The following is a 23,167-nucleotide window of genomic DNA, read 5'->3' on the forward strand; positions in this document are numbered from 1 at the left end:
ACTCGGGGGCTTAGCTGCAGCCCAGTGCTCGCCTAAGATATAAAAATCCTACCGAGTGAAGAGCAAACCTCTCACTCGGGGGCTTAGCTGCAGCCCAGTGCTCGCCTAAGATATAAAAATCCTACCGAGTGAAGAGCAAACCTCTCACTCGGGGGCTTAGCTGCAGCCCAGTGCTCGCCTAAGATATAAAAATCCTACCGAGTGAAGAGCAAACCCCTCACTCGGGGGCTTAGCTGCAGCCCAGCGCTCACCTAAGTGGATTAAGGAATAAGTCGACTGCAGTGAGCGTCTTGCTTTGAACCTGCAAAAGACATTTCAAGCCAAAAGCAATCATATTCAAACATCAAATTCAAGTTCGAAACGATACCTAAAGGAACCGAAAGTGCTCAGGCGTTAAGCCTGTTAAGGTTTATCGGTTACAACTCCACTCGGCATACCGAGGCAAATTTAAAGCGTCGAGCTTAAAAGAAGTTTTTTACCCCTCCTGTGGAGGGCTGGAAGGTGCAACAAACTCATCAAGATCAATTCCATCTGCGATCCGAGTGGCAGCAGCAATGAAAGTTTCCATAAAGGACCTGAAGTCGTGTTTCTTGGTGTTGGCCACCCGGAGGGCCGCCAGCTTGTCTTCTCGTGCATCTTTGCAGTGGACTCGGGCCAGACACAGAGCAACATCTGCACCGCATCGAGCCGAGGACTTTTTCCACTCCTGCACTCGACCAGGGACCGTGTTCAAGCGAGCCATCAGCGACTCGAGGTCGTTCTGGAGTGTCTCCCTGGGCCAGAGCATTGAGTCGATGCGAGATGTGGCGACCTTCAGCCTTGCAAGATAGTCCACGACAGCTGCAACATGGGACTCCAGTCGGAAAACATTCATGGCAACTTCGTCGTTCACCGGAGAATTGACGGGGTCAAGGTTTGGTTCCAGCCGGCTAGTCTCTTCTTCAAAGTCTTGACAAAATTCTGCAAGGGCGATCACCGAGTCAAGGCAATGGTCGAATGGAAAAATCACAGTTGAAAATGATTGTTAAGCGTAAAGGTTTACCTTCAAGCATAAGGAACAGCTTCTTGGCAAGACCACTCAGGAAGGCCTCCAGATCATTTTTCTTCCCAAGAGCAGCTTTCAGATTGGTATTTTCTTGTTCAAGCTTGGTGACTGAAGCTAACTTCTCGTCAGCAAGCTTGATCTTCTCAGCTAGTTCAAGGTCTTTTTTCTGTTGGGCCTCCTTCACCTTACCTGCAAGTTATAGCAAGATCAGATTTTGAAACAAATAAAGGGAAAAGCAGTCGTCGAGGTCTCACCAAACATACCTTTGGTCTCCTCCTTTGCCTTCGTCAGATTCTCCTGAACCAGCTTCAAATCCAGCTCGAGCTGAATGTGCTTGTTTTCCAGCTCAGTGTAGCGAGCCGCAAGGTCACAGGATCTCTGCGAAGAATCAATCGACTAAATGTCAAAGATAATTCACTTCCGAGTGGAAAAGGAAAAATCATGCGTTTCTAAGACTACAGCCGAATACAAGCATTCGACCGTAGTCTCGGGGACTACACCGAGTGGGTGCACTCAGCGTGCCCCCACTAATCCTATTGAAGACAGAGTCGACCAATCGACCTCAAAAAAAACAAAAAAACAAACAAGATGTATTCTTTAAGACTGTAATCGACTACAAGCAGTCGACCACAGTCTCGGGGACTACACCCAATGGGTGCACTCAGCGTGCCCCCACCGGTTTGCGAAATCCAGTCGCCATAGTCGAATGACGGAAAGACTGAACTTATAAAGCCTAAGGCCAACTGCCAGCAGTCGACCTTAGCCTTGGGGACTACACCCAGTGGGTGCACTCAGCGTGCCCCCACCGGTTTGCGAAATCCAGTCGCCATAATCGAATGACGGAAAGACTGAACTTATAAAGCCTAAGGCCGACTGCCAGCAGTCGACCTTAGCCTTGGGGACTACACCCAGTGGGTGCACTCAGCGTGCCCCCACCGGTTTGCGGAATCCATTCACCATAGTCGAATGACGGAAAGACTGAACTTATAAAGCCTAAGGCCGACTGCCAGCAGTCGACCTTAGCCTTGGGGACTACACCCAGCGGGTGCACTCAGCGTGCCCCCACTAACACGGAGTTTAAATCGACACACCCAGTGGGTGATTACTATAAATTCTGGAAAGAAAAGTTTTTGATAGCATATCCTAACAGAACAAGCGGTGGTCGACTGACCCGAACATTGCTTTGAAGGGCGGAACTGGCGTCGTAAGCTGCCTGGCTCGCATCCCGGATGGTCTTCAACTGCTCCATCATGATCCCTGCCTGGCGTATCGCCTCCTTCGCGATGCCAGCTTGGTCCTCTGGGACGTGGTGCGTCGTGAAGAGGGAGGGCTGCAGAGCACTCGTCAGCGGATCTGCGAAGGACACAGTGTGTCGAGTGGTGTTCTCCTCCTCCGCGACCAGAGTCTCAGGCATCGTCACATCCTGGGGCACCCTGCCGGCAGACGCTTTCCTACTCCTTCTGTGCGTCAGCGGTTCCTCATCTTCATCATCATCAGGGAGAGTGATAACAACATTGGATGGAGCTACAGAAAAGAATCAGAATTAGAGATCATGAGTCAGTCGACTAGAAACGGTGTTAAGAGTATAGTACCAGGTTTTGAGGTTGCTGCGTCCTCCATCTCATGGTCGTCAGCCCGGGCTGAGGTCTCGGAAGTAGCAGCACTGCAACTCCAAAGAATCAGTCGACTAACTCCAGCGCCAACCAGAGATAAAGTTCACACAAAACAAGAAGACTTAAGAAGCATGATTACCCTGATATGGTGGGGATGGACACCTTCATCTTCGGCAGGAGCTTGGTCGGCTTTGACGGGGCCGCCCTGGGATGCTTCGACGCCTTTTCAGTCAGCGCCGGAGAGGTGGTCCGAGGGCGCTTGGTCGACTATGTAACAGTCGCAACCCCCTTGCCACGTTCAGTCGCAGGGTCATGGACAAGCTTCGACCGCCTTTCCGAGCGCGGTGGTGCGACCTCCTCCTCCTCCTCTTCTTCGTCCTCATCATCATCATCATCATCGTCATCATCATCATCATCATCCTCAGCGGCGTCCAAGTCCCACTCCTCCTCCTGGCTCTCGCCCCCGCTCGCTTCTCCCTCCTCAGTCGCAGCCTGTGCTCCATTGGGCATCGAGTATAGCTCAGTGAGGACCTGATAGACATCAAGACAAAGATCAGTCGACCGATCGGCAGAGAAAACAGAAATAAATGTGACAAGAATACAATGGGAAGTGGAGCAGACATACCTTGTTTGGATCACTGTGGTGGTCGAGTGGAGGAATCCTTCTGGCTCCGCGAGGGTTATCCTTGTTCCTAGTAACAGCGGCCATCCACCTTTCCAGAGTGGCATGGTCGACTGCTTCTGGATTGACCCGAGTCTCATCCTCAGTCCCGCGGTACAACCACATGCAATGGCTCCGGAACTGAAGAGGCTGGATACGACGCCTAAGAAAAACCTCCAGGAGATCCATACCCGTCACTCCCTCCCGAACCAACTGAACTACACGCTCCATCAGCATCTTCACGTCAGCTTTCTCCTCCGGAATCACCTTCAGAGAGGAGGGCTTGTTCACTCGGCCCATGGTGAACTGAGGGAGTCCACTCGACTGCCCCGACGTCGGCTGATCCTGGCAGTAGAACCAGGTCGACTGCCAGCCTCTGACTGACTCGGGAAATGTCATGGCTGGGAAGGTGCTCTTGTTCCTCACCTGGATCCCCAGACCCCCACACATTTGGACAACTTGGGTTTTTTCGTCGCCTGGGCTCGCCTTCTTCACGGTCTGAGAGCGACACGTGAATATGTGCTTGAACAAGCCCCAATGCGGTCGACAACCCAGAAAACTCTCACACATGGACACAAACGCGGCAAGATAGGCGATAGAATTCGGGGTGAAGTGGTGGAGTTGCGCTCCAAAGAAGTTCAAGAAACCACGGAAGAAAACGCTCGGCGGCAAAGAAAATCCGCGGTCGACATGGGTAGCCAAAAGCACGCACTCACCCTCTTCCGGCTGGGGCTGCCACTCTTTCCCCGGAAGCCTTGCAGCTCCATGAGGGATCAGGCCCTCGTTGGCCATGTCGAGGAGATCCATCTCCGTGATGGTCGATTGGATCCAATCTCCCTGGACCCAGCCTTTCGGCAGGCGAGATCTAGACGAAGACCCGCCGCGACTGGTGGATCTCCCCTTCGCCTTCTCCGTCGCCGACGCCTTCTTTGCGCGTTCCAGCGCCGCCGTCTTCTCCTTGACCATGGCTGCCGGCGAGACGCGCGAGGAGAAGTTGTGCGGAGGCGAGAGCGAGCGCGTTGGGCGGAGACGAAGGGAGCAGAGAGAGAATGCTGAGGCACTGCTAAAAAAACCCTCGCCGGGCGCGTTTATAAGATCCCTTCCGAGTGGATGACAGGTGGGCCCGGTCGGTCTAATCATATCCTGAAACAGTTGGGCGGACGTGATACATGGCGAAAAAAGCGGCGCGGGGATCGAGGCATCTATGCCCTGTCCCATCCGAGCGCCGCGGTCCGCCCCGCTTCGCGCACTTCCCCAAATTTCGTATCCCGCGGAATCCGCGAACAGCAGATCGGTCTGCTAGACGCGGGATTTCCTGCGATCCGTCGCTCGGAAATCGGCGAAGTCCAAAAGACCACTCTACGAAGGAAAAGAATGGATCGAGTCGACTGAAGAAAAGTTGTTCACTATCAACAAAGAGATTTTTTGGTTCAAAACAACGCACGACCAGTATGTGAAGGCTAATCGGAAACAGCATCAACTCCTTCATCACTCAAGCCTCAATCCATTCGGGGGCTAATGATGGAGTCATGTACCTAGGGTAGGGTCACATACCTGATCTAAGTACCCTGCCCAAGGACACCCTTAGAAGAGATCACCTTCCAGTCGACCTATGAGGGACTCACTCGACTGACTTGAAGGACTCGACCACGAAGACTCACTCGACCACCAGAAGATCAAGAGGCACTCTGCACTGCAACGGTCTGTAATTAAGTAGACTTTATGATAGTAAAGACACTCTATGTGGGTCGTTACCAGTAACGCCCCGGACTTAATGTACCTTAAACCCTTCATTACGTAGGTTGGCTGGGGTCCTGGCGCACTCTATATAAGCCACCCCCCTCCACAGGCAGAGGGGTTCGGCACCCTGTAACCCATATACACATAATCCACTCGACCGCCTCCGGGCTCCGAGACGTAGGGCTTTTACTTCCTCCGAGAAGGGCCTGAACTCGTACATCTCTTTTGTTTACAACCTCTCCATAGCTAGGACCTTGCCTCTCCATACCTAACCCCACTCTACTATCAGATTTAGATCCACGACAGTGATCTCCATGACGAGGAGGGAGTAGTTCACCCTCGGGGCTGAGGGTATGTACCAGTAGCTATGTGTTTGATCTCTCTCTCTCTCTCTCTCTCTCTCTCTCGTGTTCTTGAGGTGATACGATCTTGATGTATCACGAGCTTTGCTATTATAGTTGGATCTTATGATGTTTCTCCCCCTCTACTCTCTTGTAATGGATTGAGTTTTCCCTTTGAAGTTATCTTATCGGATTGAGTCTTTAAGGATTTGAGAACACTTGATGTATGTCTTGCCGTGCTTATCTGTGGTGACAATGGGATATTCACGTGATCTACTTGATGTATGTTTTGGTGATCAACTTGCGGGTTTAGTGACCTTGTGAACTTATGCATAGGGGTTGGCACACGTTTTCGTCTTGACTCTCCGGTAGAAACTTTGGGGCACTCTTTGAAGTACTTTGTGTTGGTTGAATAGATGAATATGAGATTGTGTGATTCATATCATATAATCATGCCCACGGATACTTGAGGTGAAAATGGAGTATCTAGGTGACATTAGGGTTTTGGTTGATTTGTGTCTTAAGGTGTTATTCTAGTACGAACTCTATGATAGATTGAACGGAAAGAATAGCTTCATGTTATTTTACTACGGACTCTTGAATAGATAGATCAGAAAGGATAACTTTGAGGTGGTTTCATACCCTACCATAATCTCCTCGTTTGTTCTCCGCTATTAGTGGCTTTGGAGTGACTCTTTGTTGCATGTTGAGGGATTGTTATGTGATCCAATTATGTTATTATTGTTGAGAGAACTTGCACTAGTGAAAGTATGAACCTTAGGCCTTGTTTCCTAGCATTGCAATACCGTCTATGCTCACTTTTATCATTAGTTACCTTGCTGTTTTTATATTTTCAGATTACAAATACTCATATCTATCATCCATATTGCACTTGTATCACCATCTCTTCGCCGAACTAGTGCACCTATACAATTTACCATTGTATTGGGTGTGTTGGGGACACAAGAGACTCTTTGTTATTTGCTTGTAGGGTTGTTTGAGAGAGACCATCTTCATCCTACGCCTCCCACGGATTGATAAACCTTAGGTCATCCACTTGAGGGAAATTTGCTACTGTCCTACAAACCTCTGCACTTGGAGGCCCAACAACGTCTACAAAAAGAAGATTGTGTAGTAGACATCAATCTTCACACAGAAGGAGTTAAACCTCGGGCAGAGGAGATGGTTGGAGCTCATAAAGGACTATGACATGAGATTGCATTATCACCGAGGGAAGGCCAATGTCGTAGCTGTGCGTTGAGCCGCAAGAGTTATGTTAACACGCTCATAACCGGAGAATTACCCCAGGAGTTAGCCGATGATCTTCGAGAGCTTTGCTTGGAGATAGTTCCGAGAGGTTATGTTGCAGCACTGGAGATTTAGTCCAGTTTGCTGGGAAAGATCTGAGAAGCCGAGAAGATAGATAAGGAGATTGCAGAGATAAAGGAAAGGATGAGTAAAGGAAAGGCTAAAGGTTTTCGTGAGGATGAGCACGGAACTTTATTGTTTGGGGATCGTATCTATGTGCCTAATGACTCTGAGATCAGGAAGTTAATTCTTCAGGAGGCTCACGATTCGCCTTATTCGATTCACCCAGGCAATACCAAGATGTATCTAGACTTGAAGGAGAGTTTCTGATGGACAACAATGAAGAAGGATATTGCAGAGTATGTAGCAGTATGCGATGTATGTCTGAGAGTTAAGGCAGAGCATCAGAAACCAGCAGGCTTACTTCAGCCTTTGTCGATACCCGAATGGAATTCGGATAAACTTGGCATGGATTTCATCACTGGATTACCCAGGACCCGTTCAGGCTATGACTCTATCAGGGTTGTAATTGATCGCTTTTCCAAGGTAGCCCATTTCATCCCAGTGAAAACAACTTATACTAGTGCTAAGTTGGCGAAGATATACATGACCAGGATTGTATGTCTGCATGGAGTTCTGAGGACCATCGTACCAGATAGAGGAACACAGTTTACTTCAAAGTTTTGGAATCAGTTGCATGAAACTTTGGGTACCGGGCTAGAGTTCAGCACAACCTTTCATCCGCAGATAGATGGACAGACCGAGAGAGTCAATTAGATTCTGGAGGACATGTTGAGAGCTTGTGCGCTAGATTATGGATCTAACTGGGATGATAATTTACCCTATGCAGAGTTATCCTATAACAACAATTACCAAGCTAGTTTGAAGATGGCCCTTTCGAAGCTCTGTACGGAAGGAGGTGCATGACACCATTGTCGTGGAATGAAGTTGGAGATCGACAATTGTTCGGACCAGATTTAATCAGAGATTCTGAGGAGAAGGCCAAGTTGATTCGAGATAGGCTCAAGATAGCTCAGTACAGGCAGAAGAGCTATGCCGATACTAAACGCAAGGAGGTAGCCTATGAAGTTGGAGAGAGAGCATATCTTCGTGTGTCCCCACTTCGAGGAGTTAAGCAATTTGGAGTCAAAGGGAAGCTAGGATTACAATTTGTGGGACCATACAGAGTTTTGGAATAGATGGGAGAAGTTGCTTATAAGTTGGAATTACCCGAAGGATTAGCAGGAGTACATGATGTGTTTCATGTTTCCCAGTTGAAGAAGTGCCATGCAGACATGGCCGAGATTCCTTTGAGAGATACAGTGCCACTGGAAGCGATTCAGTTGGAGAGCGATTTGACATATGAAGATAAACCCGTTAAGATTCTCGAGTTTTCCAGCCGAGTTACTGGCAGCAGAGTCATCAAGTTTTGCAAAGTTCAGTGGAGCCATCATACCGAGGAGGAAGCTACCTGGGAGCGCGAAGAAGACCTCCGCAAGGACCTCCCACACCTTTTTGCTGACCAACCCGAATCTCGAGGGTGAGATTCATCTTAAGGGGGTAGGTTTGTAACATCCCAATTTTCAATTTGGATGTTATTTATAGATCATTCATATACATCCATGATTTATGCATTTTTGTTGTTTTGTTTTAGTTGCATTTTGATCCAAGAGACCTTAAGCAACTCAAGGAACAATTTGAGAGAGTTGGAGGTTTCACAAAAATCCAATTTTTGATTTATCAAAATTTGGTAAATTGGATCAAATTGTTTTTCAAAATTCTTTTCCAATTATTTTAAAATAAAGAGAGAAGATAACATGACTTCTTCGAAATCAGCAAAGAAATATTGGAAATTGAATTTTGAATTTTTGGAGATTTTATTTGATTTTATTCGCTAGTTTATTTATTAGTTAGCGGAGTAATTAGTACTATAATGTTTGTTTTTTAGTTTAGACATTTAGGCCCAGAATAATGTTCACTAGGTCAATAATAAGGCCATATTACTACGTGAATTTTTCTAATATTTTTATGATTTTATTTTTATTTATTTTAGCAAAAAATTTTGTCTCTCTGAAAATTGTTTTAAAAAATAGTTCACGACCGAATTGGGCCGGCCCAGCTAGCGCGAGGCCAAGGCCCAGCCGTCACCGCCCACATGAACCGCCTCCGGGACGGAGTCCCGAGCGCCGCCGCCACCAGCCGGAGTCCGGGTCGCACTCCAGGCCGCCGCGGCCTCTGGTTGCCCCTCGGCCAAGCCGCAGCCCCCCGACCTCTTTAAATACCGGGCCACCCCGGCCCTTGCTCCTCCACCTCGGCCGCGCCGTCGCACTCGCACTTGCCGCCGCCACACCGCGCCCCGCCACCGACCGCCGCCATCGAACACCGTCATCGCCAGAGCCTCGCCGCCACCTTGCCAACCTCACCCGAAGCCGCAGCCGTTGCCGCCGTCGCCGTCGACCGCTGGTAGCCCCCTGGATCTAATCTCAACCGTCGGATCGAAATCTGACGGCTTAAATCCCATCTTCTCTTTTTTTCCGAATGTCCTAATTTGCGAGGGTTCGCTCGTTAGTTTATTTTAGCGAACGTTTTCGTTCTGTAGGGTTCTCTAGCGAACTTTCGTTCGATAGTTTTTTCTTTTTATTTTAGTTTTCTGCTAGGGATCTATCGTAGTATTATTTTTAATTAGTCCCTACGCTTGAAACTAGCACAACTTCTTGCTCGTTTATCCAAATTCAACGAAACCAACGCCAAAATCTTCAGAGAGAGCTCACCTATCCAGTAAACCAACTTGAACATGTTTTTGACAATCTAAAATTTGAGTTTAGTTCAGTTTTGAATTTGATCTTGTTTTGTTCGTATCTTGAGTTTCGTAGCTCCGTCTTAGTTGATTCTTTTTGCAAACCGTAGCTAATCACTCGTACCTTCTGTTAAGATCTAATCCACATAAACATAATTCTGTTAAAATTTGTTTTCTGTTTAGATTAGTTATTTGCTTGTTTTGAGTTTTCCGGATCTTTTCCTCGTTTTCTCTTTGCATCGTTTGCTTGAGTGCTTATGTATGCTAATGTTTGTTTGTGATAGTTTCCTAAGTGTGAAGCTTGTTACTACGAATCCCTAGAGTTCTCTGACTGTCAGCAAGTCAAGTTACACTTTGATCATACTTTTCAATACCCAGTTTTACTATGCATTAGTTTTATCCCTCAAAGATTTGCATGAGTAGGTTTGGGAACATGTGGTTTGGTTGTAGTACTTGAGGTAGGAGCCTATTACCTTTGATCACCCCGGGAATATGCGTTATGCTCATGTATTGCTTAGCCAGGCTCGTAGACGGGAATTGGATTGCGATATTCATGAAAGTTGTGAGAGATAATAATTTTTGGACAACATTAAGGTGGCAACTTTAATACACATCTGGGTGGATTGATTGGGGCACTTGGAGAAACCAGTGCTTGCCCATGGGAATCCCGGAGTACCCGTGTAATTTTCCCTCGATTTGCCACCCAGGCTCAAAGGGGTAATATGATATTTCATGCCTAGAAACTTCCATGTGCAGCCACAAGCCATTATGGGCTCTGGCATAGTTGAGTAAGTTGTGTGAGCTCATGAAGAGGTGGACTAGCAGATGTAGGGGAAAGTAGGTGTATAGGTCTACCCAGAGTAGAGAGTTAGTGCTTCAGAAATACTATGTCTCGATCGTCCGATCATGGATGCGGCCGAGTCTTGTGGGGAAAAGTGTGCAACCTCTGTAGAGTATACAAACTAATCATGGTTAGTCGTGTCCACGGTTATGGACAATTTGAGTATCTAGAAGTGAATATTTATGTTGATCTCATCACTCTATTTTAATTAATGTATTGGGTTTAATGATGATACTTGATTAATTTTGGGATTGAGTTGGAGGAACCTTCTCAATATTGGTATAAACCTTGTAGTAAATAAAATTTATTCCTTTGTTGTAGGAAAAAATAGCTTTATGCAAATTTAAACTTAGAGTCTCCACCTGCATAGTTCCTTTCATTCATTTGCTCTACAGTGTAACTCTGCCATCATATTCCATGTGCTAACCTACACGGCTGCAACGTCTTATGTTGCAGACTTTACCGATGAAGAATAAGGTGCGCTAGGTCATTATCATGCACTCAGCTATGCCATTGGAGTTTGATGGACTCATTTATCTACGAAGCTTCCGAAGTTACTTTATTTAGATGGCCTTCAGCCATACTATTTTTGTAATAAATACTCTTTATGAGGACATCAATGTAATAAGTGTGTCATTGAACTCTGTTATAATTCCTCGAGTACTGTGTTTGTCCGCATCCCGATCCAGCGATGACACTTAGGCAAAGAGACTTCGATCCATTTGGGATCGTGGTCACTACATGAAAGTATAGGGAGTGTGCGATGATGATCATATCAATCATGGAACCACTTTCAACACACATCGTCACTTCACCCTCAACTAGTCTCTATTTATTCTGCAATTCCTGTTTCGAGTTACCAATCTTAGCAACCGAACATGTATCAAATACCTAGGGGTAACTACGAGCACTAGTAAGGTACACATCAATAATATGTATATCAAATATACCTTTGTTCACTTTGCCAGCCTTCTTATCCGCCAAATATTTGGGGTAGTTCCGCTTCTAGTGACCATTTCCTTTGAGTAGAAGCACTCAATTTCAGGCTTAGGTCCAGCTTTGGGCTTCTTCATGGGAGTGACAACTTGCTTGCCATTCTTCCTGAAGTTCCCTTTCTTTCCCTTTTCCCTTTTCTTGAAACTAGCGGTCTTGTTTAATCATCAACACTTGATGCTTTTTCTTGATTTCTACCTTCGTCATTTCAGCATCACGAAGAGCTCGGGAATCGCTTTTGTCTTCCCTATCATATTATAGTTCATCACGAAGTTTCAGTCACTTGGTGATGGTGACTAGAGAACTCTGTCAATCACTATCTTATCTGGAAGATTAACTCCCACTTGATTCAAGTGATTGTAGTACCCAGACATTCTGAGCACATGCTCACTAGCTGAGCTATTCTCCTCCATGTTTTAGGAGAAATATTGTCAGAGGTCTCATACCTCTCGACACGACCAATTTCAGTTCTTGGAACATCTCATATGCTCCATGGCGTTCAAAACGTTTTCTAAGTCCCGGCTCTAAACCATAAAGCATGGTGCACTAAACTATCAAGTAGTCATCATATTGAGCTAGCCAAACGTTCATAATGTCTGCATCTGCTCCTGCAATAGGTTTGTCACCTAGCGGTGCATCAAGGACATAATTCTTCTGTGCAGCAATGAGGATAAACCTTAGATCACAGACCCAGTCCGCATCATAGCTACTATCATCTTTCAACTTAGTTTTCTCTAGGAACATATCAAAAAACATAGGGGAGCTACAACGCGAGCTATTGATCTACAACATAATTTGCAAATACTATCAGGACTAAGTTCATGATAAACTAAAGTTCAATTAAGCATATTACTTAAGAACTCCCACTTAGATTGACATCCCTCAAGCCATCTAAATGATATGTGATCCAAATCAACTAAACCATGTCTGATCATCACGTGAGATGGAGTAGTATCAATGGTGAACATCTCTATGTTGATGATATCTACTATATGATTCACATTTGACCTTTCGGTCTCAAGTGTTCTGAGTTCATGTCTGTACATGCTAGGCTCGTCAAGTTTAACCTGAGTATTCCGCATGTGCAAAACTAGCTTGCACCATTGTATGTGAACGTAGAGCCTATCACACCCGATCATCACGTGGTGTCTCAGCACGAAGAACTTTCGCAACGGTGCATACTCTGGGAGAACACTTATACCTTGAAATTTAGTTAAGGGATCATCTTATAATGCTACCGCCGTACTAAGAAAAATAAGATGCATAAAGATAAACATCACATGCAATCAAAATATGTGACATGATATGGCCACCATCATCTTGTGCTTTTGATCTCCATCTCCAAAGGAACGTCATGATCTCCATCGTCACCGGCTCGACACCTTGATCTCCATCGTAGCGTCATGGCCGTCTCGCCAACTATTGCTTCTACAACTATCACTACCGCTTAGTGATAAAGTAAAGCAATTACATGGTGTTTTCATTTCATGCAATAAAGCGACAATCATAAGGCTCCTGCCAGTTGCCGATAACATTTACAAACATGATCATCTCATACAACAACGTATTATCACATCATGTCTTGACCATATCACATCACAACATGCCCTACAAAAACAAGTTAGATGTCCTCTATTTTGTTGTTGCAAGTTTTATGTGGCTGCTACGGGCTTCTAGCAAGAACCGTTCTTACCTACGGCACAAAACCACGATGGTGATTTATCAAGTTTGTTGTTTTAACCTTCAACAAGGACCGACCGTAGTCAAATTCAATTCAACTAAAGTTGGAGAAACAGACACCCGCCAGCCACCTTTATGAAAAACTAGTTGCATGTCTGTCGGTGGAATCGGTTTCATGAACGTGGTCATGTAAGGTTGGTCCGGGCTGCTTCATCCAACAATATTGCCGAATCAAAATAAGACATTAGTGGTAAGCAGTATGACGATCACTGCCCACAACTCTTTGTGTTCTACTCGTGCATATCATCTACGCATAGACCCAGCTTGGATGCCACTGTTGGGAAACATATCATGCAATTTCAAAAAAATTCCTACGCTCACGCAAGATCTATCTAGGAGATGCATAGCAACGAGAGGGGGAGAGTGTGTCCATGTACCCTCGTACACTGAAAGTGGAAGCACTTACTTAACGCGGTTGATGTAGTCAAACATCTTCTCATTCCGATTGATCGAGTACCGAACGTACGACACCTCCGAGTTCTGCACATGTTCAACGCGATGACGTCCCTCGAGCTATTGATCAAGCAGAGTGTCGAGGAGGTAGATGAGTTCTGTCAGCACTACGGTGTGGTGACGGTGATGGTGATGTGATCTGCGCAAGGCTTCGCCTAAGCACCGCGAGAATATGACCGGAAGCGTAAACTATGGATGGGGGCGCTGCACATGTCTTGGAGCAATTGGTTTGTCTTCTAGGGGCGCCCCCCGTATATAAAGGAGGGAGGGAGAGGAGGTCGGCCCTAGGCACGCCCCAAGTGGGAGGAGTCCCACTTGGGCTCCTAGTAGGATGATTCACCCCCCTTCCTTTTATCGGAGGGGGAAAGGGGAAGGAGTGGGAGAAGGAGAAGGAGAAGGAAAGGGGGGCGCCGCCCCCTCCCCTAGTCCATTTCAAACTCCGCACCTGGGGGGTGGGCGCCACATCTACATGGGCTGGTTTGTGTCCCTCCTATGGCCCTTGTGGCCCATATCTTTCCCCGGGGGGGGGGGGGTTACGATAACCCCTTCGGTACTCCGATATGTACCCGATACATTTCGGAACCCTTCCGGTGTCCGAATACTACCTTCCAATATATCAATCTGAACCTCTCGACCATTTTGAGACTCCTCGTCATGTTCGTGATCTCATCCGGGACTCCAAACAACTTTCGGTCACCAAAACACATAACTAATATAATACATATCGTCATCGAACGTTAAGCGTGTGGACCCTTCGGGTTGGAGAACTATGTAGACATGACCGAGACACCTCTCCGGTCAATAACCAATAGCAGAACCTGGATGCTCATATTGGTTCCCACATATTCTACAAAGATCTTTATCAGTCAAACCATTATGACAACATACGTTATTCCCTTTGTCATCGGTATGTTACTTGCCCGAGATTCGATCGTCGGTATCTTCATACCTAGTTCAATATCATTACCGGAAAGTCTCTTTACTCATTCCATAATGCATCATCCTGCAACTAACTCATTAGTCACATTGCTTGCAAGGCTTCTGTCGGTGTCAAAACCGGCGGATCTCGGGTAGGGGGTCCCAAACTGTGCGTCTAGGCGGATGGTAACAGGAGACAAGGGACACGATGTTTTTACCCAGGTTTGGGTCCTCTTGATGGAGGTAAAACCCTACTCCTGCTTGATTAATATTCATGGTATGGGTAGTACAAGAGTTGATCTACCATGAGATCAGAGAGGCTAAACCCTAGAAGCTAGCCTATGGTATGATTGTTGTTTGTCCTATGGACTAAAACTCTCCGGTTTATATAGACACTGGAGAGGGCTAGGGTTACACAGAGTCGGTTACAATGGGAGGAGATCTACATATCGTATCGCCAAGATTGCCTTCCACGCCAAGGAAAGTCCTATCCGGACACGGGACGAAGTCTTCAATCTTGTATCTTCATAGTCCGGGAGTCCGGCCAAAGGTCATAGTCCGGCCATCCGGACACCCCCTAATCCAGGACTGCCTCAGTAGCCCCTGAACCAGGCTTCAATGACGACGAGTCCGGCGCGCAAATTGTCTTCGGCATTGCAAGGCGGGTTCCTCCTCCGAATATTTCATAGAAGATGTTGAACACAAGGATAGTGTCCGACTCTGTAAAATAGTTTCCACATACCACCGTAGAGAGAATAATATTCGCAAAAATCTAATCTGCTGACGCATTCCGCAGCGTGACATCATGCCACAGCCAAGCCATTATTCGTTTTACTGTCCCACCTCAGTGCGTTTAGCGAGGCAGTTTCCTTGGCACGTCCTGTCAATGCAGAGATCGTGCCCCCTTATTCTGGGATTCCCATCAATATGGGCGTGGGCAACCCAACCGCGCCATCAGTACGACTTTTTTAATCGAAGGTAAGTCCCAAACGGTCACGGGGAGGGCTCTTGGTATTCAACCTCTTTATAGAGAGACCAAGGCTCACCTCCTCTTTTTCAATTCAATCAAGCCCGCCTCTCGCCTTGAGTTCCAACACCCAAAGCTCCAGATCCAGGCGCTTCGGACCTTCGAGGATGTCCGGCTCCGACCTCCAAGGCCGGTGGATGCCTTCCTCTGTTACGGAGGAAGACATGCGAAAGCTGAGAGATGCCAGGTACCTGACCAGCGAAATCTCGGATAGGCTGCCTGCTCAAGGGCAGGCTATTCCCACTCCCCAGCCTGGTGAGAGTGTGGTTTTCACATCTCACTTCCTTCGGGGGCTAGGCTTCCCGATTGATCCCTTCGTGAGGGGGCTCATGTTTTATTACGGCCTGGAATTTCACGACTTAGCTCCGGAGTCCATCCTCCAAATTTCATCGTTCATTGTCGTGTGCGAGGCCTTCCTCCACGTTACTCCTCACTTCGGGCTGTGGCTTAAAACCTTCAAGGTAGAACCAAAGATGATCGAGGGGCAGCACGCTGAGTGCGGAGGTGCGATTATAAGCAAGATTGCCGATGCTCCATGGCCCGAGGGCTCTTTTCAAGAGGAGTTCGGATTATGGCAACGGGAGTGGTTCTACATCACAGCTCCCAGGGGCACCACATGGGTGACGCCGCCGGCTTTTCGCTCGGGTCCCCCTCCATGTCTAGCATCATAGGTCAATAAAGGACTTAACTGGGGGCCATCCAAGGACATGCCCTTGCTGCAGGGCCGCATTCGAGATCTCCTAGAGAGAGACATCAATTTGGCCGTAGCGGCGCAGGTTATGCTGATTCGCCGCATACTGCCCTGCAAACGTCGCCCCCTCCGCCTATGGGAATTTAATCCGGAAGGGCCACGAACTCTCCAACACTTCATGGGAACGACGCCCGTGGAGATGTACAAATTGTTCTTCGGATCACAAGCAAGGTGTCCGGACTTGTCCGAGGACGCAGGCCTGAGCTGCAATCGCCCGGATACTCAAGTAAGTAGCCCCATACCCGGGCACGCCATCCGTATATTTATCATAAAATCGCCCTTAAAAGATCCATCCTTTGAACAGGAGTGGATAGCGGAAGCAAAGCTTATCAGGTGTCCAGCCCCCCTCCCCGAGACCACGCCGGATCCCGTGTTGACCAGAATGTGGGAGATTGCGCCTTTTGAAGAAGGCGAGGAGGGGAACAAAGAAGCTACCGCCTCCGTGAAGGAGGCTGTCAGGAAAGGAGGAGTCAAGAACTCCTCTATCCCGGGAAAGAAGAGGAACGCCTCTGAAGACCTGGAGGCGATAGCCTCAAAGCGGGGGAAGAGACCTTTGCCAGAGGGTCCGGCGCCGGAGAGTGCCCCGGTCGCATTGCGCCCCCAAGGGGATCAGCTCTCCACCGAGCCGTAAGTAAAGAGAGGGGTTTTAAAATGAGTTACATCCCTGTTTTATTTCTGAGGAAGATAACCGAAATTTTACCTTGTAGTTCGGATCTCAACCCTTCTCAGCACAACTCATCTTCAGGGGATCTTCATCCGGAGATGATGGAGAGCAAAACGCCTCCTCCAGCTGTACCGTCTTGCGAGGCGGGCAACTCCGAGGTGTCGTCTCGGAGGGTTTTTCCAAATCCGGACCTCGAAAAAGGTCATCGGACTAGTTCGGCACCTTCCGGTGCACGGTCGGAGGAGCTGAAGGATCTGCTCGGGCAAGCGTCTATCTCAGAAGAACATCGTGTGTTGATGAACACGGTGATTAGAAGGATTTCATCCGTGGAAAGCGGATTGTACGAGGCCGCCAGGAGTTTACTGACAGGTTTTGAGGTACGCGAAAAGATGTACCTTTTGACAGAGCCGCATATAAAATGCGCCCTGTATAGATAGTAGCCCCTGAGACTCTATGTGTTGTCAAAAATGACGGCACACAGAGGATCATAATCCCAGGTATAATATGTCGCCTTTCCTATGTAGGTGGCGAGGTGTTCGGTGGCTAGCCGGACTAATGAATTTGCCGAGCTGAAGCGGCAACTTGACGTGGCAGATGCCGACATCGCGCTTGTAAATGAGCGGCTGGACGAGGCACAAGGTATGAATGTCTCCAAAGACATCTGATAAGAGGAGCTTGATGCTCGTACCTTATGACATGTGTACGTAATGCAGATGGTGCCGCTGTCGTGGAAAACCTTCGGGCGGAACTTGCCCGAGCCAAGGAGCAAGCGAGGAAAAGTGATGCGGCTGCCGTGAAGGCGACTGAAGAGCTAAAAGCCGAACAGGCTGCTCATTGCCAGAGCAAGAAAGAAATGGCCGAGATGGCTGTTCAATTGAAGGATGCTGCCGACCATTGTAAGCTTCTTGAAAAAGAAGATAGGGTGGCACAGAAGGACCTAGAAAAGGTCACTGCCGAGGCCAAGGACACTCACTCTACAATGAGAGCTATGAAAGAGGAGCTACGTCAGGCCGAAGATATCGCGGCTGGAAAGCCCTATATGCTGCGGATGAAGTTCGGGGATCCTAAGTATGCTCCGTTAGACCAGAAGTGGTGTGCGGCGAACACTTATCTGGATTTGGCAGTGAGTGCCGCAGACGCGGCCGAACACTTCCAGAGTCTGGGTGACCATGAATTGGAAGAACTTTTTTGGTCGCATTTCCATAATCCAGAGCGCCCACTTACGGTATCTGACCGTTTGGCCGCTTGGGCGGAGCTGAACAGGTTATCCGGACTCGCCTTGAGGTACGTCGCGAGTTGTCTGTGGCCGGAAGAGCCAGAGCCGAAGAGTTATTTTAGCTTGGTACAGCAGTTCCTTGGTTCGGTGCCACATGTTGATGCAATGAAGAGGTCAGCGTGAATAGAGAGTGCGCAGATGGCTCTTGCCCGTGTCAAGACATACTGGGTGGATATGAAGGCCAGTGTTGTTGCATCCCAGGATTCGGACGAAAGCCGAGTACCTGCCAAGCACTACTTTGAGGAGGTTCTGCAGGGCGCTCGTTTAATAGAGACACAGTGCTCGAAGGATGTTGTGTTTGAATGACATGTGCCATTGTAAAAAAATACTTTGATGGAATATAAAAGCTTTTTATACTTGTGCTTTCAAGAGTTAGAATGCCTCCTATGCGGCCGTTAATGTATATGTGTATATAACCTGAAAGATGGCAGTCTTTGGCTTTATCCCCCACGCATATAATGCGGGGGTGTTCGCAGAAGGCGCTTTTCACACTTGATCCAACGTCTTGGTCTTATAAAGGAGGTGACAGCGCAGCGAACTAGGCAACCGGACTATAATGCTTTATCACTTTCACTTAGCCATAGGAGTTTGACAGTGGGGCTACTGAATAGCCCCTAGGGGCACCATGCTCGCCCGAATTCGGGGCGCGTGTGTGGCTGATCGGGAAATGGCCCTTCGTTAGTGCGGAGGAATTCTAAAGATTCCGGTAAGTCATCGAGTGGTTGACCAGTCTCTCGCTATATCATGACAGTCAGTTTTCGGCTTTCTCTACTGAGGTGCTCGCTTGGCCGAACCGGGGCACAATCACAGTAGTTCTCCTTGTGCCGCCTTAGCCGATAGAGCAGAACGTAAGGCAGCAAAACACAGGAGCCGGGCAAACCCAACATTTGACCAAAGACATGATTCAGAGCTGATGCATATAAGGCCAAACTTGCGACGCCGAACACTCCCTAAGGTATTCGGTCTTTATGAAAATGAGCCGCACAAAGGCCCCTGATAAAAAAACCCTGGTGTCCAGGTACGCGCAAAGTTTTGGCGTGGCCACATGCCAAGACACCAGCCTCCTCCTCGGTTATAGCAAAAACCGGGGGATGTTATCAACAAGAGACAGTAAAAAAAGGTTTACGCAGGGTCTTAATCTGAAAAGAATCCTTGAAACGGGTCCCTGCTGCACGTCTGCGCCTGTGTCTCCGTTGTGCCGTATCCTGGACGGGTGTAGCACGGTGTTCGTCTGCAAAAGAGAGGAATTTAGTGGAAAATCAATCGTGCAAGAAATCTATGTTAAAACAAACAAAGTATAATACAAAAACATGGGTAGGATTGAGCTTTATTGTCGTGTGGAGCCCCTTGTACAGGGTTATGCGGCTATGAAGCCTTTGCATGTTTACGCCAGACTTGTCGAGCCATGTCCGGGGTCTTTAACGACCTTTTTAGGTGCTATGAGTAGTAAAGCTGGGTAGGTGTGCGACTGTCAAGGCAGCCGCACCATCCTACGTGCTCGGGGAACACTTGATATTTCCCTTTAATGAGATGATGCCTCGTGGACCGGGCATTTTGAGTGTAAGGGATGCATAATGCGGTATTGCGTTAAAGCGAGCGAAAGCTTCGCGTCCCAGTAGCGCTTGATAGCGACTTATGAATGGGGCGATGTGGAAGGTTAGCATTTCACTTTGGAAGTTGTCGGGAGGGCCGAACATAACTTCTAACGAGAGGGAACCCATACAGTGGGTATCTGGGCCTGGCGTGACCCCTTTAAAGGAAGTGTTGCCATGGCAGATTATTGCTGGGTTTAACCCCATTTTGCGGATTGTGTCCTGATATAGTAGGTTTAGGTCACTGCCGCCGTCCATTAGGACTTGTGTAAAGTGGAGTCCGTCAATTATCGGATATAAGACCAAGGCAGTCCGGCCTGCGTTCCGGATACCTCTAGAGTAATCCTGATGGTCAAAGGTGATTGGTTGTAACAACCAGTGGCTGGATTCCTCTGGGACAAGCCGTATGGGGCGTATCTCCGTAGGCGCCAATTTGTTTTTTCCTTTTGTCACATGAAGTGAATTTACTGTTTTGACTTCTTGTGGGAACTTCTTTTGTTCTCCGGTGTTCTGCTTGTGGGATTCGCCGTCATCCTCGCTTGGTATGTTGAGCCCCTTGTGTTCGGCGTTGAGTTTGCCGGATTGCTTGAAGACCCAACAATCTCTGTGGGTATGGTTTGCCGGCCTCCCGGGGGTACTGTGGATTTGACATATTTTGTCCAAGATTTTGTTGAGGTTAGATAGCTCGTCACTGTCATCTTTGGGGGCGGCTTTTTCCGATTTTGTCGAGAGCTTTTGAATCCGGCAGACTGCCGTGCTCTTCGGGCTGTTATCCTTGATCCGGCGATGTTTCTTGCTACACCGCGGTTTCCTGTTTCCATCTCTGAGTTCGGATGTACTTGGGTCACTGGTGCTGCTTCTTGCCAACCAGCTATCCTCTCCTGCGCAAAAGCGGGTCATGAGGCTTGTCAATGCGGCCATTGTTCTTGGCTTTTCTTGGCCGAGGTGTCTGGCGAGCCATTCGTCTCGGACGCTATGTTTGAAAGCTGCTAGGGCTTCGGCGTCCGGACAGTCGACTATCTGATTCTTTTTAGTAAGAAATCTGTTCCAGAGTTTCCGGGCTGACTCTCCGGGTTGTTGAGTTATATGACTTAGATCGTCTGCATCCGGAGGTCGGACATAGGTCCCTTGAAAATTTGCCCGGAAAGCATCCTCGAGCTCTTCCCAACTTCCTATGGTGTTTTCGGGAAGGCTTTTAAGCCAATGCCGGGCTGGCCCTTTGAGCTTGAGGGGTAAGTATTTTATGGCGTGGAGGTCATCTCCTCTAGCCATGTGTTTGTGGAGGATATAATCCTCAATCCAGACTCCAGGGTCTGTTGTTCCGTCGTATGCCTCTATGTTTACGGGCTTGAATCCTGCTAGAAATTCATGGTCCAGCACCTCATCGGTGAAACATAGGGGATGTGCAGCGCCCCTGTATTTGGGTGTGCTGCGATGTTCGGATATTTGTTGCGTTGCAATGCTTACTAGAGCTTGCTTTCTTGGCCCGTTGATAGATCTGGTTGGACCGTGTTTTTGATGCGAATCCTTGTGCGGATCACGTGCCGGATTGAGTGCGACGCCCTTCGTCGCTCGATGTCGGTCATGGGGTCGTCTATCCGACCTGGTGGCTTCCTTGTTTTTTGACTGTGGGGGCTCTAAGGCCTCCTCATCAAATTTCGGTAGTAATTTTCGCTTCGGATAGCTCTTTGTGTGGTGACTATCTCCGTGCTTGTGTGCGGCGTTGAGTACTTTGCCCCATCTGATTCTGAGTGCATCTTCCGCTATTCTGAGCTTCCGCTTCTTCTTTTTCAGGCTACGCGCAGTGGCGATGAGCCTTTGGTGGAGGTTCTTCTGCTCCAGCAACTTGTCCGACGTAAGGTCGTCCGGACTATTATCTTCGCCGGGTACGAGTTGTTCGGTTTGTTTATCCAAGTTGCCCTGTTCGGACGGTTGCTCGAAGGCATGTTCGTCGTCTGCCGGTTCGCCCTGCTCTATGGCTGGGTCTCTGTCGAGGTGGGGTTTGGCGTGGCGCTTATGCCGCCGCTTTGATTGCTTTTCGAGGGAATGATCCCTTGTTGCGCCCTTTTGATCCTCGTCGTCGTTTCTTTTAGGTGTCTCCACCATGCATACATCGTGTGATGAGGTGGTTGTCCAGTGCCCTATAGGTGCTGGTTCTTGTTCGTTTCCTTCATCGGCGTCCATACCGTTGAAGTCTTCGGAGTCGAAGTCGAGCCTGTCGGTTAAATCATCGACAGTGGCTACGAAGTGGGTGGTGGGTGGGTTTCAAATTTCTTCGTCGTCCGCATCCCAACCTTGATGACCATAGTCCGGCCAGGGCTCTCCTGATAAAGAAAGAGACTTTAGTGAACTCAAGATGTCGCCGAAGGGTGAGTGCTGAAAGATGTCTGCGGCGGTGAACTCCATGAACAGAGCCCAATCGAGTTCGATTGGATGGGGTGCGGAAGATCCGGAGTTCGAAGAGGAGTCCGGCACCTTGGAGTCATGAGCTTCGCAAAGGACATGGATGGTATTCGGCTTGATCACCGTAGAGATTGCAGCCCCCAAGGCGGTGTCCAACCATCCGTTCTCGATTGGCGCAGTCGGCTCCGATCTAAAGGTCCGAGCGGACACCTGAGCGGCCTTCTGGACACTGTCCGACGGCAGAGCTAGATCATGCATGTCGTGATAGTGCGGCGCGCTCGGCCGTGGCTCTAATCCGTCGAAGTTCAGGTCTCCCCGGATGTCAGCCGTGTAGTTCAAAGTTCCAAATCTGACCTGATGGCCAGGGGCGTAGCTTTCGATCTGCTCCAGATGGCCAAGCGAATTGGCCCGTAGTGTGAAGCCGTCGAACACGAAGATCTTTCCGGGGAGAAAAGTCTCACCCTGGACCACGTCGTGGTTGATGACCGAAGAAGCCATCGGGCCTAAAGGTGACGACACATAGGAACTATCAATGAAAGCACCAATGTCGGTGTCAAAACCGGCGGATCTCGGGTAGGGGGTCCCGAACTGTGCGTCTCGGCGGATGGTAACAAGAGACAAGGGACACGATGTTTTTACCCAGGTTCGGGCCCTCTCGATGGAGGTAAAACCCTACTCCTGCTTGATTAATATTGATGGTATGGGTAGTACAAGAGTTGATCTACCACGAGATCAGAGAGGCTAAACCCTAGAAGCTAGCCTATGGTATGATTGTTGTTCATCCTATGGACTAAAACTCTCCGGTTTATATAGACACGGAGAGGGCTAGGGTTACACAAATTCGGTTACAATGGGAGGAGATCTACATATCATATTGCCAAGCTTGCCTTCCACGCCAAGGAAAGTCCTATCCAGACACGGGACGAAGTCTTCAATCTTGTATCTTCATAGTCCGGGAGTCCGGCCAAAGGTCATAGTCCGGCCATCCGGACACCCCCTAATCC

Source organism: Triticum dicoccoides, chromosome 6B (genome assembly GCF_002162155.2).
Source record: "Triticum dicoccoides isolate Atlit2015 ecotype Zavitan chromosome 6B, WEW_v2.0, whole genome shotgun sequence".
Classification (NCBI taxonomy): Eukaryota; Viridiplantae; Streptophyta; class Magnoliopsida; order Poales; family Poaceae; genus Triticum; species Triticum dicoccoides.